Consider the following 18,103-nt stretch of genomic DNA (forward strand, 5'->3'; position numbering starts at 1 on the left):
AGAATTTGTTTCAAAGTACGTCTTCATTCTACCTCTGATTTGCACTTAAGAAGTATCCGTGCATTACACAATAAGCCCATTGATCTCAAAGATAAATGTGTAATGCTTCATTTCCCCTGTGGAGGCACTGCAGGGAAATTAAACACTTACTGACAGGTTATTCTAGTGATCACAGCTGGGAACCCCAGCAGCGGGCCATACTGTGATCTGCTTATCATACTAGTGAAAAAACACAGTCAAAGAGGTGAACTATGGAGAGTGACCACACAGTTATGGCCACCTGTCCACTGGAATGCATTGGCCATACATCCTAAATAGCTGTCAACCCACCATAAACTTGTATCCTTGTATCAACAAGGAGAAAAGACATTTCTGAAAGCAGCTTATATCCCTTGATAGAACCGACAATTCTTTCCCTTGACATCTGTCTATTGAGGGAGGTTGGGGGTACAACCGATGATCGCCCACCAAATTTGTTGGGTTCATCTGACATTTATTTAATCTGTGGACCACAATAATAAATATAATTCCTGTTATCACAGTAGTGGCGATCCTACCTGTCAGACTCCACTAAATTCTATTAGAAAGCCGTTGCTGGCTTAACCCTTAAAATTTTAGGAATTCAAAAATGGCCTATAAACAATGGTCACCTTGCTGGGGCTTTTTACTGTTTGCCTGTAAATAAAGGGAACCAGACATCACTGGCACGACACACCGCGTGGAATACTTCCATTACTAACACCTCTTTTAAAAGGCTATAATCTCTTTGGTTCTCACCTGCAAATACCTAACTAATTTAACCTGTCAGTCTTTACATCCACTAATTCCTTGTTTAATATGGAAATCCCTCTCCAATAGAGCAATAGAATGAGCAATTGCCCATTAACACCTCTTACAAAGGACTCCACATTACAGTATTCATGACCCTGGCAGGAGGCAGCCCGCCACACAATAAGTTTCACCTCAATGAAGGATGGACTCATTTGCTGGGGAAACCAGCCCACCATTTGTGTACAAGAAGTGTGTATTGGGAGGGGGGGGTCTCTTAAGGGGCATATTCTGCACAATAGACCCTGTGGCTATTAGGAATTAGCCCAAGTTTCCTTACAGCAGTCATGGCAATGTTTTTTTTTTTTATAAAAAAATGTTTATCGAATCACTAAAATTAATCATAGTATAATAAAGCCTAATATAGTCATATAAACTTATAAATCATAGAGGCACAACGAGTTTTGTATATGAAGGAATAGGACAGGAAAATGATGACTCCCAGGACTGCAGCGACTTGTATGCTATACTGAAATCTTTGGCCATTCGATGTGTATTGTGCCTAAAGCAGCCCAGACTTTAAAGAACTCCTTTGGGCGGCTTCATGACACAAGGAGTGCCTACACCCTCCTAATTTGGGACTGTATTATACCACTGTACAGACTCCTTAAAAAAAATTCTTTCAAATCAACTGGTGCCAGAAATTGCCAAAGATTTGTAATTTACTTCTATTAAAAAAAAATCTCAAGTCGCCCAGTACTTATCAACTGCTGTATGTACTGCAGTAAGTGGTGTATTCTGTAGTCTGGAGAGCAGGAGAGGTTTTCTATGGGGATTTGCTGCTGTTATGGACAGTCCTTGTCACGGACAGAGGTGGCAGCAGAGAGCAGTCAGACTGGAAAGAATACACCACTTCCTGCAGGACATTCAGCAGTTGATTTTTTAATAGACGTAAATTACAAATCTCTGGCACCAGTGTTTTTTTTTCATTTACCTTTATAAACAAAACTCTGCTGTGTACATGAGGCCTTAAAGGGATTGTCCCACATTAAGACTTAAAGTGTACCTGTCGTTATAACTTTCAAAATCTAAACAAAAAGTAGATGTGATATAAAGCAAGTTTGGAATGTACATAATTTTTTTTACAGTAATCTTGGAGAATATGGCACTTCCTGTTTTCTGACTCTTTTTTTTCTCCTCAAAAGAGTCAGAAAAGAGGAAGTCCTGTGTATCCCAGGCCATCTGAGCGCTCACACAGAGAAGGCAGTCATGTGACACATTGAGCCGTGACTCTCTGTACTGGCCGGAATTCCTGGGTTTAGTCTGTTTTTTTTACAACCAGAACAAGTCAGAAAATCTGCCTTCAGGAGACTGGACCTCGATTTCTGGTAAGTACAGCTTTGTTTTACAGCAGGATAACAAAAAAATAATGAATGTATATTGCAAACTTGCTTTATATCACATCTACTGTTGATTTAGATTTTGAAAGGTATAACAACTGGTGCACTTTAAGGTGACCATACACCTTAGATGCAAACGATTTGGCCATCAGTCTATGGTGTAGAAAGAGATAAGCCATGGTGGGAGTGCTCTCGCTGCGGCTTTCCCTCCCTATGGAAGTGCTCGGCCACACTGAAGGTTCCTGTGGGTGAGGAGAAGGGGCAGAGGGCGAGAGGTTTAACACTTACAAAGAAAACCACTTTATAGCCACATTTTCATATTGGGAGTTGTAGTACTGCAACAGCTGGAGAGCCACAGGTTATAAACCAATGTTATGGACCAGTTTTTATAACTTTTCTTTCACTCTACAGTGAAGGAGATAGGACTGTCATTGTATATATAAGTATCAGTAAGGTAAGGCTGCAATTTACCCTTCCAGACTAAACTCTTTTAAGGAACATTCATACGTGGCATGTTTTCCCATCAAGGATTTGGCTACCACGTGTGATATTCCCTACACAATGACTTCTGCCATCATTAGAGGTAAGGGTGACCTGTATCTGAAAACACTTAAACACCCCTGGGTACTTGTGGCTTTGTAAAATAAATTGACAGCAGGGGGTTAATTTGCAGTCGGAAAAGGCATTTGGTCTTGGATATAGATTTATACGGCACTTTACTACTCTTCATTAGGAAATATATTTTTAGCTGCGGGATCAATAATGGATTTCATTCACAGACGTCTATTTAAAATGAGATAGCGGCCATAAAACCTTAACATCCTTGTAATTTAAAATCCAAAGTTTCCTCTTCTGGTGAGCGGGCTGTGCCCACATAGACAGTCACTGAATGGAAAGAGACTGCTTGAATGTCATCCAGCGGACGGAAGTGATGGCAAGAGACAGCCCAGTCTTACAGGTTTCGAGAAGTAATTGTCACTTTTCAGGGGAATGAACCTGGTGGAGCATTTAATAGATTATCCTGTTCTTTCTCCTGTTGACACAAATAATATTGCTGCGGCTACTAGACATGCTTTACATGGCCACTTTAAAAACCCTTCGACATGTTGTAGAGCACGAGTGTCAAACCTGCAGCCCCCCCCCCAGCTGTTAAAGGGTTACTCCAGCAAAAATCTTTTTCTTTCAAATCAACTAATTTCAGAAAGTTATATAGATTTGTAATTTACTTCTATTTAAAATTCTCTGGTCTTCCAGTACTTATCAGATGTTGTATGCCGTGCAAGTGTTATTTTCTTTTCAGTCTGACACAATGCTCTCTGCTGGCACTTCTGTCCGAGAAAGGAACTGTCTAGAGCAAATCGCCATAGAAAAGCTTTGAAAAGCTCTGGTCAGTTTCTGTTTCGGACAAAGGTGGCGGCAGAGAGCACTGTGTCAGACTGAAAAGAATACACCATTTCCTGCAGGGCATACTGCATGTTTGACGCATGTCGTATGTTTGAAGTCACAGAGACATGTCAAAGATTTTGATCATTTGGGACGTGAGTGGTCAGACTTCGCTATAATAAGCGCTTCTCTCCCTGAGGTGGAGTGCTTCTTTCTGAATGAGAGCAACCAAGACAGTCCTATAGTAATACACATGGTACAAAGCTAAGAGACAGTGGGCACTAGAGATGAGCACATGTTCGAGTCCTATTTTTCGCATTTAGGTTGCATCCAACTTCTTCAGCCACTTGTATTCAAAGGCCGAAAGATCATACTGGAGCATTCTGGAGCTTCGCTCATCTCTAGTACACACTCTCTTTCAGCTCTTTGCCATGTGTAAGACTATAGGACTGTCTCTATCGCATCCACAGAAAGCAAAGAAAGAAGCACCTCAGGGAGAAAAGTTCTCATTCTAGCGATCAATCGGAGTCTGAACACTCACAGCACGACTGATCAAAACTTGTGACGTGTCTCTACTACGTATCCTTTTTGGAGTTATACCAGCTGGTGGTTTTGGTGTCTGGTTGTAATGCAGTGTGCACCATATTCTGTCTTATAACTGAAATGATGCAACACAGTCAGCAAAAAGGCCAAGGGCATATTCAAATGCTGCAGGTTGGCAGATCTGGATGCAGAATCATTGTTGTGTGAACAAGACTTAATGGATTTCATTGTTAACAGCATCCAGTATCCATGTATTCCAGGATGCCCTAGGGCTGCACCTAACTTCTTCAGCCACCGGTAATCAAATGCTGAATTATCAGACTGGAGCATGATCGAGTTGCTCTCATCTCTACTCTTTACACCTGCTCTATCACAGTTATGGTCCATTTACACAGAGCGATAATTCGCCCAATCGAACGATTAACGATTTCAAAGTAACAATGTGTTTTCTATAACGATCAGCGTTTAGGCGGAATGATATATCTTTTGAAAAATCGTTAATGCGATCGTTTTAAGATCACTTAAGCCCATCTCACACATAGGGTGAATCGGTGAAAGACTGTTTAGACGAAGCGATCAGCAAATTTTCAGTGAACGACCAACGACAATTTGAGAACATGTTGAAAGATCACGATAAACGACTTATTGCTCGTCGCTTGATCGTTTGCTGTGTTTACACAAGCCGATCATCGCTCAAATGCGATCGTTATCGCGAAAATTCGAACAATAATCGTTCCGTGTAAACGCAGCATTAGAAAATCTTATTATTAGCAACTTCCCATTATACTCTATCCAGGTGCTATCCATGGGCAGACAGAGATGAGCAAATGAGAGCTGTCAGCGTTTGTTTGCTCCAAGCGGCAGCAGCAAGCGGGTGAGTCCGGGAGGGGCCGTGGGGAGCTGCAGGGGGGCTGCCCGGGTGATCGCTAGATCGTCTGGGCAGCCCATAGAGGATAGCGGCAGTCTGCTGCCGATGCTCCTATTCCACGGAGCGACGGCAGCAGATCGCTGCTATATCAGTCCCTTGTTTTTCAACAAGTTTGAAAAACAAGTGACGCAACAATCGGCTGATCGTTGCCCTCTATTCCACGAAATGATTATCAACTGAATACGGCTAATAATCGTTCTGTGGAATAGGGCCTTTAGTGATGGGGTAGCAGGCTCGGACAAGCTATTCTGCCTTGGTCATGGTACTTTAATACAGGCATGAATGAACTAAAATTTTACCGAATGTGAAGGATAGCCTAGCTATGTCTTTGCTATATGAGACTGTGTTCACATCTGCCTTCTGAAAGAAGCTGTAATGGATTCTCACAATGATCACCAATGGTCATCAGGGGTGACGGGCAGACCTCCCAGACTTATATTAGGCTCCATCAGGTTGCAACATGGTGTATGTCGATTTACCAGAAGTTACGTTGCTGAATGTTGCACTGAAACCTAAGGGAATCTGCAACCGGCTCAGAACAAAGCTTACCATGCGGATGTGAACAGAGCCATATACATAGTTTTACTACATTTAAACATCATGTTTAACACATTACCAAGCAAAAACCTATTTTGCTACTTCCTACTGTATAGGATGACTGCTACAAAGTGATGACAAATACCAGACACGGAATAAACCGGCTGTGGAGAAAAAAGAATAATCACAATACAGCCACAGAACGAAATACAATGGAAAATACAGTGGAATTCCTGTCCCTGTATAATAACTTAATTCTTGTGTTGTGTCCTCATCACAGTGTCGGAGACACACGCACACACATTACTTGCTGGGACCCCCCTCCTTTCACACCGGAGAGCCTCGGAAGGAGTGATACTTAGAAGTGGGAGGGGGAGGAATAGCCAAAGCAAAGTGTATTGCCTTGAAGTGGTAGAGGAGAGGAAGCACACTGCTCCAGTATGTAGCACATCTCAGCCTGCTCTCTACAGCACAGCATCAACCAGCCTGATCCTCTCTTACCTTACACACACAGCCTGAAACTTCTTCATTATTCTTCATTTCCCAACAAACATTTCTTTTTTTTTTTCTTTTAACCCTTTTCCTCCTTTTTTTTTTCTATTTTTTTGTTTTTTACCTTGATTCTTTTCTTCTTGTCGAAGCTGTAACCTTACTGGGAGAAATTCAGCTGATGAAATCCTATAAGGACCTTATAGATTGGTGACATTTGTTGGAAAACGCTGTTGGAAATGGCCAATACTGTGATGTGCGGATACTAAATCGATATCGGAATAGAAGATTTGATATCTGGAATATTCCCACCTTTCAAATTGTAAGTTGCTGATCTAATTCCTTATTGTAATATAGACCAGGGAGAGCGTGAGGTCCAGGAAAATGATCATCCATCCAATGATCATCGGCGTCCCATATGGAACTGTTTTTTCATTTTGTTTAGTTTTTTTTTATTAATAACTAATGTGGTCTACTACTTTTTCATTACACTTGCTGATTTCTTATCATTCACTAAAGACAAATGTTGCACAACTTTTTGTTGTTCTATAATTTACTTTAAATGTCTTAGAATTGTATATACAGTAATATTTGCTTGCTGGGCCATTAGCCAATATCTACTATGTAATGAGTGGAGTCTAGAGATGGCATCTTGCCGTCACACAATATTTACCGGGGAATCCACATTGGTATCTGGCATCTAACAACAGTGATGTTCCCTAAATAGGAAAATCTATCTCCTATCTATCTATCTATCTATCTATCTATCTATCTATCTATCTATCTCCTATCTATCTATCTATCTATCTATCTATCTATCTATCTCCTATCTATCTATCTATCTATCTATCTATCTATCTCCTATCTATCTCATATCTATCAATTAAAAAAAAAAGCTTTATTGGCAGGTCCAATCTATCTCCTATCTATCTATCTATCTATCTATCTATCTATCTATCTTCAATTGGGATCTAACCTGGGTAATCTTTATTTTTTATTGATATGGGCATCACTTGGGCATGGGCATGTTTTCAAATTTACATTTTGAAAGATTTAATGTTATTTTTATATAATTATTTCCCCCCCCCCCCCTATTGAGCTGGGAAATTCTAACTTATAATAATTGACGACAGATCTATAAATTTGCATGGATCAATAGTAAAATACGTAAATACTTGTAAGGCAAAGGGTGGACTTTAAATTTCTGGATGATTGAATGTAAACTGTAGAATTGCATTTTTTTTAAATGTGATGGGCAGAAAGAAAAAAAGGAATAAATGGATGGGTAGGTAGATAGATAGATAGATAGATAGATAGATAGATAGATAGATAGATAGATAGATAGATAGATAGAGAAATAGATAGATAATAGATATCAAATGAAAGGATAGACAGGTAGATAGATATAAAATAGATAGACAGATAGATAGGAGACAGATATCTACCGATATCTACTATTATCTACCTATCTATCTATCTATCTATCTATCTATCTATCTATCTATCTATCTATCTCTCTATCTGTCTATCTATCTATTTATCTATCTATTTAACTATCTATCTATCTATCTATCTATCTATCTATCTATCTATGTACACTTAACAGGTTTCCTTACATTCTTACGTCTCTTGTATAAAGATTTGATTACCTTAGATATCCATCTACAAAAACATTTAAAAAAATTAAAACTTGAGTGCTATAATTCACAGCATATTATTATTAATACAAGATATTTAAGAATCTATCCTGCCGGCTCTTTATGTTAGTACTCCACTTGTCATTTCCCTTTTACACCACCGCAGCTGGACTGCTACTTTGCCTCCTCGAGCACCTGTCCAGTCTTAATAGATTGGAGTCTATTTTACAGGCCTTGTCTATATGTTCCATACATACCGCTCTAAAGGAATTACTATATTGAATTGGTGCGCTCATATTTGACTATGTTTTTATCATACTACCCAGCTCCATTTTTTTTTTTTTTTTTACAAGGGCACAAACTTTACATGTACTAATACTCCATAAGCCATTGTATTCCTGGTAACAGAACCAACAGGGTTTAGAGAACAACCAGATATAACCCTACGCCTCTATCCATCCATCTATCTTGCCTTAAGGACAATTCTTTTTTATCAAGTCATAATAAAAAACTTCGGATGAATCTCAAGAAACTTTCCATAATTTATAAGGATTAAATATTCTCCAATAAGATTAATAGAGATCTGTGCAGATATGTATCATATGTTTTTATTACATACCCTTGTGTCTTACAAATCCAGCTATCAGGAGAACCTGTTATCTGTGCAGAATTTCTTGCATTGGGCTGCCTACTAACCCCGTGACTCCTAGTCACTGCATGCCTACCACTGCTATGCATCAGGTATGTGAGCTCGCTCATTGTAATGCAGCTTACGTCTTCGTGTGTCCATGTGAATGTTTAGCACATCTTATGTGAACACGTCTGAAATGTTCTCCAGGCTGCTGCATCTGCTACTGCAAGGCGATACTGATGAGAAGATCATGTATATGCATACGAGATCTATAATGGGTGACGGTATACCGGTTCATACTCCTGATATGTAATCAGTAATAGGTGTTACTTGCACATATCAATATTGCAGGCAGTGCTTGGAATTGCTGTATGCGCTTTGCAGACAAAGGCTTTTCCTATTAGCTACACATAGAAAGAACACTCTCAAGACGAAAGGTCTAGGGCTAAGGAAACGTAAGCGTCCATTAGGGGGAGCTGTTTCCTAGCTGCAGCTTCTTCTCCTATTTTAGGAGCGTAGTACTATGTGCTTACCAGGAGGATAGGTCAGGTAGATCCCTTTTTTTGTATTTTTGGAATTAGATTTTTTATTTGTTTCCTTCTCAATGTCGTTGCGTTTCGGAAAAGAGTCATCAGCGTAAACTGTTCTGCTTTAAAGGTCCTTTGGGGTCTGGAACGTGCGCGCACATTATTATAATAAATGATGGCACGGTAGATATTTATATGATTCAGTATAAACGTGATTAATAAGGACGGGTGAACTCTGACGTTTACAGCTATTTGATGGGGAAAGCGTTGCATGCGTGTACGAAGCACAACATTCGGGACTGGCAGGCAAACTAGGGATTTGATGGGGAGCCGATGTCTCGTAATCTGAAGTTGCGTCCTTTCCTATGAAGAAATTCCTTATAAAGAGATGGCTTTGCCTCAATTAGGAGACTTTCACCAGCAAATGAGAGCCTCAATTATCGGAATTGAATCCAGTCTCGTCCAAGTATTTACTGCTGCCACCAGTAAAATGGAATAAGTGAATGCCCAGCTCGCGTCTCTGTCAAACTTTTCTAGCATTGGTTGATTGCCAGAAGAATAAAGTGGCAAGTTGGCAAAAATGGCAACCCATATTTTATTACAGGATAATGGGGAAGGAACCTTACAAGGGTGTGTTGTGCCTCATATGGCCAGAAGCAATGGGCATAAAGAGGAATGACCTGAAGCCATGAAGTGTATCTGCTGCAGGCATCAGGCTGGGGTCCAGAGTCCATACAGCACTGGAAGCGTATCGGAGCAATCCTGCCCGGCGTATACTAAGAATATAAAGCCCGACGATGCACCAAACCTATCACAGTAGCAAGGCTTCCTTTCACCTGGGGCAAAGGTTGAATGTTTGCTGCCCTAGCTCTGTATTTAAATACCCTGGCCAAGACAAAGTGACTTGTTGTGCCCCCTACCCCCCTCCTCAGCACCTAGATCACATGCTCAAGTTTCTCCCTTTCAGCTATGCCCCTGCAGGCCACATGTTCTTCTTGCTAGACGTCTACTTTTATACCACCCACTGGTTGGCTTACTGGCCATCAAAAATTTTATAACAGTTTTGGCACACCTTGTTGCATTTCAAACAACACCCAATTTGCACTTGTCGAGTGAGTAGTAAATGTGGTGCAAGGCGTGTACACTGACTTTTAGGTGCAAATTGAACCAGAAGTCTTACACATTAAGCCTAGTAAATCTCCTTCATTATAATGTCTGACCCAAACTTTATGGCATATAGACTTCTTTGATGCCCAAACTGGACAGTTGCAGCAAACAGCATCTCCTCTTCAGGACTTCATGCAACCATGTCAGTTATTCAGTTTTATGCCTTTTTTTGCCATTTTAATTTGAAGTATTTGTCTGGGATCAGACAGAAACAGTGGCACTTTTGTTAAAGACTTTTATTTAAAGGGGTGCTTTGGCGAAAATCTTTTTCTTTCAAATCAACTAGTGTCAGAAATTTTGCCCCTTTAAGACTGAGCTGCAATTCCAAACATGACCTATACACAATAATCATACATTTTTTTGGGGGGGGGGTTTATTGTGTTTTTTTTTGTTTGTTTGTTTTTTGTTGCATGAACCACAGAAAGCATGAAATAGGCCCAGGCTCCCTTATTCCAGCAAACTATGATTTACTCTAAAATTCTGCAAGGTTTTAGAGTACTTTATAGCTTTAAAACTAGTTGAAGCGTGCCCTCACACTTGTTTTTTTGTGGCGATTTTCTAGCCTCCAAAAAAAGCCAGAAAAAAAATGCCATTGCGCCATCTGGAGTTTTTTTTCCATGCGTTTGCGTTTTTTGTCTTTATGTGTGAATAATCTTTTTTTTTTGTGGGTTAGCCATTTTTGCGTGCACCAAGATGGCTGCACTTTTGTTTCCTCTGCTATCATGTGACATAGTTGCTGGACCAAAAGGGTACAAAAACACTGGAAAAAAAGAATACCATAAACACCACAATGGCGTTTTTGAGATGACTAGAGCATTCCTATAGAAGTCTATGGGGAAAAACCGCCACAGTCCGCCAAAAAAGTGCCACACCCTCATCATGCTGCATTTTGGAAAAACTGTTACAGAGCCTCAAAAATGCCAGAAAGAAGAGAAAATGCCAACCTAAAAACACCCCATGTGTGTTAGGCAGATCATAAACTTCCATTGACTTCCAGCTAACATGTGGCTGCTGGCGTTTTTAAAGTTTTTCCTAAATTTTAAGGCAGTGTGAAGCAAGCCGTATAGGGCTTCAAGTTTCCTGCGTGAACTTGATTGATAGATCTCTCCTTATACACAAGCAAAGAGAGACCCATCACTTAAGTTGGGTGGGAAGAAGCCAACAGGTGACCCGCAGTCCTGTTCCTGGCTGGTTTCAAAGTGTCCCTATCGTTTACAAAAAACATTTGAAGTCATAGAGACACGTAAAAAGTGTGGATTTATCATGTTCGGGTCCCAACTGATCATTAAAATGAGCAAGGAGAAGTGCACGGTTATGAACTTCACTCCCCGACTCACTTTGTCCACTTGCAGGAAACAAGCCCATAGACATATAATGGAGCTTATCTACTGCTACTAAAACATAAATCACAGCTAGTAAGAAGTAAAATGCCCAACTGTGCACTTCTCCCTGCTTGTTCTAATGATCGTGGTGGTGACATCTCTCTGAAAGAATAAATCACAGTTAGTAGTAATAGGGATCCGGTCTCTTTTTTATGCTGCCCGTGGTTCAGACAGAGTGAAACTTCTGAGCGGTGTGTTTAGAGCTAAAATACCTTGTAAAGTTATTCCTCTAAATATCTGCACCTCAAGATTCCCTTTGCCTCTTTGTATGAGGGGCGTATTAGTTGCTAGAGGCAGCTGGAACATCTTGATGGAGACCTACGCATTTTGGGCTAGGTCATGCTCCAGCTTTGGGTCAAGGATTGGTGACCCACTCTTCAAGTTTAAAAGAAAAGTTTCCTAGCGGCCTACCTGAAGTTCCTGAGATATTTAGTTTGGGCGCTTTTGATGCTGATGTTTGAGGAGGGAAACCTGGACCTCATCTCATTACGCGGCACATGCACTGGTGGGGTCAAGATCGCGACATTCTGCCCTGCAAGAGAAGAATTAACAATTGATCTCTCAGAAAAAAAAAATACACTTTTAACACCGAGAGTCATATGAAATACACCGAAATGTAAAGAAGCAGAGGCATAAAGCAGCGCGTAAAACAATGCATAACTTTTCCCTTACATTTTACTCCCTAGTTAAATATATCAGACAATTTTTTTTGACCACATGGATCCCCCAGTGAGTCTGTGAATGAGGAAGCTTGGCCCACATTTTCATTGGTGCCATTACATATACCAATTTTAATAAATATATATATATATATTTCGACAGAGCCTCAACGGGCCCCTAATCCATTCAATATGCATCCATCATCCACAAACGCCCTTAATTCCAGAGCGCTATACAATAGATAGGGGTAACAAGCAGAACAATACAAGATCAAAACACATTACATGAAGGCAAAAGACAGACTGGTACATGGGGGAAGAGGACCCTGCCCGCAAGGGCTTAAAATCTATAAGGTACTGGGAGAGAAACAGAAGATAAAGTGCAGCCAGTCAAGTGTGATGCAGAATTATTATAGGTTGTAACCTAGTTTGAAGAGATAGGTTTTCAGGTTACTTTTGAAGGACTTGATGGTGGGTGAGAGCCGGATGTGTCGGGGTAGTGAGTTCCAGAGTATGGGGGAGGCTCGGGCAAAGTCTTGGAGGCGGCTGTGCGAGGTACGAACAAGGGGGGAGCGCAGAAGGAGATCACTGGAGGATCGAAGGTTGCGTGAGGGACGATAGCGGGATATCAGGTCAGAGATGTACGGAGGGGACAGGTTGTGGATGGCCTTGTACGTCATGGTCAACAGTTTAAAGTGAATACGTTGGGCAATGGGGAGCCAGTGGAGGGATTGGAGTCGAGAGGCAGAGGCAAAGCAAAGGGAAAGGTTGATTTGTCGGGCAGCAGAGTTTAGGATAGACTGGAGGGGATCAAGGGAGTTAGATGGAAGGCCAGAGAGGAGGATATTACAGTAGTACAAGCGGGAAATAATGAGAGCATGTACCATTAAAACACCGGGCCCCTCTCTCTATAGGCGCTGTGGACCCCGGCAATTGGCCCTGTGTATTCATATTAGGAAATGCTCCTATTACATAAATAACTTTTACAGTATACCCTTCTGTGGGATAGCATATTCCACTATGCTGTTCCATACCTTTCTTTTTTTAACAGCGGCCAAAAGCGTCCCCCATGGAATGAATGACGTCCTATGGATATGATTAACCTGGATTCTTTATTGAACATGGACATCCCAATATACATGAAGCCTGATATATAGATCAGAACAGGAGCTGTATACACATAAAAGTTAAAGTTTATTTTCTATGTTAGATGAACTGGAGCATTATGAGGCCCTAATGTATATATGTATATAGCACATCAAGCTGAAGAACCAGCCATGTATTATATAATTCCCACATGCTTTATAGAGCAACACACTCATATACATGCTATAAATCATTCTTGGTTTTCAAAAATGATCACACCCCTGAGTCTTTAGTTAAAGGGGAAACACTGTCTACACTTCAATACTTTACTTCTAGGTGCATTATTCATTTACTATTTAGTGTATGTAAGGTCCATGACAGCTTCAGTGCTGCGTCACCGTGCAACTTTAACATAATGACGATATAACGGACCTTCAACACAGTGGCATAGACAGTAGACAATGCACACAGTTTTATTATGCCACAGTCAGTATAAAGTTGGTGATATGATGCATAGAGCACAGCTTACACCAAACTATTAACCTATAGTATCCTTACATGAAAGCGACCCTGTACCCACAATCTGACCACCACCACCGCCCCCCCAAAAAAAACGCTTGTACCTTCAGATAGCTACTTTTAATCCAAGATCTGTCCTGGGGTCCGTCCGGCAGGTGATGCAGTTATTGTCCTAAAAAACAACTTCTAAACTGGCAGCCCTGTGCCCAACGGGCGTGGCCTAGATTGTGTATGCATTAGGCTGGCACAACTTCTCTGTCTCTCCTCCCTACCCTCTTCATCATTAGGAATGCCCCTAGAACATTTTCTCTCTCCTCCCCACCCTCTCCATCATTAGGAATGCCCCTAGAACATTTTCTCTGAACATTGCACAGGTGCCTTAATGATCCAGCCCATGTGCCGTGCTGACACAGGTGGAAATTAGGAGACAATCTGCCTGGAGCATTCCTAATCATGAAGAGGGCGGGGAAGGGGGACAAAGAGGTTGTGCCAGCCTAATGCATACACAATCTAGGCCACGCCCGTTGGGCACTGGGCTGCCAGTTTAAAAGTTGTTTTTAGGACAATAACTGCATCACCTGCCGAACGGACCCCAGGACAGATCTTGGATTAAAAGCAGCTATCCAAAGGTACAAGTGGTTTGGGGGGGGGGGGGTCAGATTGTGGGTACAGAGTCGCTTGAAGCATGCAACTAACTCAACTATTCAATATACATAGATTCCATCCAGCAATGTAGTATGACGCTAGAATACAATCTACATTACTTATAGAGATAGCTACTTCCACTGGGGGTATACAATGGAGAAGATTTCCTAATGCACACCTCTGATAGCATATGCCATTAAATGTCTCCATGAAAATAAAGGGAGTATATGGTGGAGGCCTACTCTATAATCTGCTGCTTTTATAGCAAAAAAAAACTTACAGACCTGGAGCTTTCTCTAGGGGTGCAGGACGACAGCTTGTACTGGTCCAGAGTACAGACAGAGTTAGACTCCAGAGCTGAATTTACAACTTACAGGGCTTCAGAGCTGAAATTACACAGGATTCAATTGAGGCTCTGGTCATCTGGAGATCATTTGCATTCTACAATGTGTCGTTTTTACATTAGACACTGTATTTTAATCTGATGATGAAAAACTACCTTTCCCACTTCTATAGGAGTCCAGCTAAGCTATTAGAGCAACCTGTGACCCTCCAGCTGCTGCAGAACTACAATTCCCATCATGCCAAAGATTTGTCTATCAAGGCATGTTTTGCAACAGTTGGGGGGCCACAGGTCCCCTTTCCTCTATTAGGCGATGTATCTGCCAACAAGCCTGTTCACTGTTTCCAAACACTACAGTAGAATTATGAGTGCAGCTCTGGGGTATAAAACAGGCTGTAATTTAGCATCAGTTCAAGATAAATAAGAAGTGTGACTAAATTTTCATAAGCAAGTGGAACAGACAAAAAACAACAATCTAGGGTCCCATCGATAAATACATGTTTTTGGACATTGTACTTCCACTATCCACGATGCTATGGCCGCATTATACAAGAAATCAGCAACCTAGCAAGAAATTGTTGACACAGAGGGACCCTCTTTACCTGCACTAGTGGAAAAGCAATTTGTCAGATCCATTACCGGGATTGCTGGAATTAGCCAATATAGCCGAGCCACAATGAGAACTCAAACTTTATTCCATAGATTTTGTATCAAAAGCTGCAAAACAGGATTTTAGAGCTTTACTGCTGCAATGAAACTTAAGTTTACTGTGTCTGTACATTCACTTACATTTTTATGTGGTGGTCTGCATTAAAGCAAATTTAGGGGCACGGGCCAGACAGCTGTTTTTGTGACAAAGCAACCTACATGAAAACAACGGACTAGATTAGCAGCATATTTCTTATGAATGGAGAAAAGAAATCTATTGTTGGATATGAATTGTTATTAAAGTAATATATACTGTAGATGTTAAGCAATGGTCACTAACCACTGCCATATACATTTTATGGTATGGTTTTTTAAAGATATGCCTTGCTGAAAAGTTATAAGCAAGTACATATACTACATGTGAAGAGCCCTGGAGGCGGTCCTTGTCTCCTGAGACCACCCTCAGGCCATATTACTTTATAATTGTATTTGATCTTACAAGGCCCATTTCTGTGATCCGCTTTTCTATTATTAGGCCTGGTTCACACATCGTAAGACACCGGCCGTTCTGTGACCCGGTCACAGAACAGCCGGTGTCTGAGCAGTACTGGCCGGATGATCTTCATTTGTGCTGAATTGGGATGCATGCACATCCGTGTGTGCCAGCATCCCAATTCACCATAGCCGACAATGGAGTGTGTGGCCGGAGCCGCACTCACCATTGTGTGAGCTGTCAGTGTTGTGCGGCCGCTATTCAATGAATAGCGGCCGCACAAAACTGACATGTCAGTTTTTCGTGCGGCCGCTAGGGATTCCGGCAGGAGTGTATACTATGTGTATACACTCCGTCCGGGAATCCCTCTGACTGCAGTGCAACATAACTTTTGCATTAATCAAGACCATTGTTGCAAATTGGCAACCACAGCCGCGATTAATACAAAAATTACATTGTGTGAACATGGCCTTATCCTGTATGAAGGCCATTTAAGAAAAGCATACTGGTAAGGATATTATATTTTGTATATTTAGTAAAGCCATTACAATATGGCGCAGACCTACTAAACGCATAGAGATTACATTCCTTAAAGCTTACAAAAGTAAACACTAGTGCTTCCCAAGTAACTCTTTTAGTACCATAGCCAATGATACAAGCCTTAGTAGAAGAACCCCCCCCCCCCCCCCCATGATATACATACTGGCTGATATCTTTGAATAAATGAGATTCACCTTGACCATCAGTGTGTTAGTGTGGTTACTCAGTGCGCACTATAAACTTTATAACTTGTAATTTGGAACAGGCAGTCAATATGACAGCACTCTTGAGATGCATCCTTATCAATACTTGATGACAGGTTCCCTGTGTAGCACCTATTTAAATCTGTTAGCCCTAAATAATGTTTAGAGCTGACGTGTCAAGAAGCAATGCTAAGCTGCAGTATGCACACCTCCTCCCCCACCCTTCAATGATTTGACTGATTGATTTACAGCACTGAGCCCTATACATTAATTAGTCAAGGAAGGGAGAAATGGGGAGGGAGGAGGTGTGCATGCTGCTGCTCAGCATTGACTCCTTGACGCTTCAACGCTGAGCATGACAGGCCTGATAGAATCTGTCACTTGCTATTCACTTTCCTAAGTGCTGACACTGTTAGATAGCTGTAAGATAGCTACACATGATACCTTTCATATATCTGTATGTGCTTTCATAACGGCTTGTATTCTCTGGTGCCAAGTGTCAAAGAGGCGTCAGAGAATAAGAGCATTTTTTACGTTCTCGAAGCACCGACCAATATATGAAAGTTATAACGTGTCTCCTCATCCTAACAGCTATCTAACAGTTTCGTCAGCTTGGATCGTGAACTGCAGCCAACAGATTCCCTTTAAATAAAGTCAACAAAACAAACAAAAGGTGAGGGTACAATACCACACGCCGTCCTCTACACGGCCTAGATGCAGCTGTGAAGCAGTAGAATTCTCTGGGGACAAGGTGTTCTGCATTGTTTTCTAATAGTTAATGGCCATGTGGTTTGTGAGATTTACCTGCAAGCTCTATTCATACAGTTTTGCACACAAAGCAGTAGTTTTATTAGGAAAATTTGTGTAATGTATTTGGGCTGCCACATCACACAACACCCATGGACTCATAGCTGGCCAGATCAAGATGATGATCGGGATTATTTAACATGCCGGATTTCTACATTTTTATTTTACTTTTTTAACATAGAGGCATGAATCCTTATAATATTGGATATAGGGGAGGGGGTTGTCCACACCCCAGATAATAAAACATTTGCACTAACATTGACTTGGATGCTGGTTACATGCCGTGATGTGGGTGGCTTTACCTACTGCTGACTAAACCGCCACCCCGGCACTAGTGCTTGCAGAGTATATCTCATGTCTCCCTCCCCCTCTCTTTTCCAATCCCTTGGTCTTTTGAGAATTCCCCTTCTCAACTGTCTGTGCATCAAAAAAAAAACATCACTTGAAGCTAAGCCCTCATCTCCTGCCCCTCCTTCTAATTACAGATGCAGAAGGCACATAATTCCCAATTGTACCCCTATAAACACAAGACGGAAGGGTCTGTGTGAGCTCCCGTGGAAGACTGATCCTTGTATTTCAAACCACAAAGAGGAGGAGGGAGTAGAGGCAGAGGGAGAAATATATATACTGTTCAGGACAATGGATCTCTGTAGAAGAGTTAGGATTCTGGAGATGCTAGGAGAGCAGGCAAGCTGGTCTTTTGACCTTCTTGCCCTACAGCAGGTGCACAAGTATTTCTGCCTTTATGTTAGCAGAATGCCGTCATTG

The 18,103-nt window shown here is 41.3% G+C and overlaps 1 protein-coding gene across 1 annotated transcript in view; it reads left to right on the forward strand.

Moving 5' to 3' along the window:
• The first annotated feature begins 5,980 nt into the window (after positions 1–5,980).
• The window catches only part of NTN3 (netrin 3), a 53,618-nt gene continuing 41,495 nt past the window's right edge, over positions 5,981–18,103 (forward strand). Inside the window, exon 1 of the mRNA XM_069983967.1 lies at positions 5,981–6,370. The gene's annotated coding sequence lies outside the window, so the exon portion shown is untranslated. The remainder of the gene's footprint in view (positions 6,371–18,103) is intronic.

This window comes from Dendropsophus ebraccatus, chromosome 9 (genome assembly GCF_027789765.1).
Source record: "Dendropsophus ebraccatus isolate aDenEbr1 chromosome 9, aDenEbr1.pat, whole genome shotgun sequence".
In the NCBI taxonomy this organism is placed as follows: Eukaryota; Metazoa; Chordata; class Amphibia; order Anura; family Hylidae; genus Dendropsophus; species Dendropsophus ebraccatus.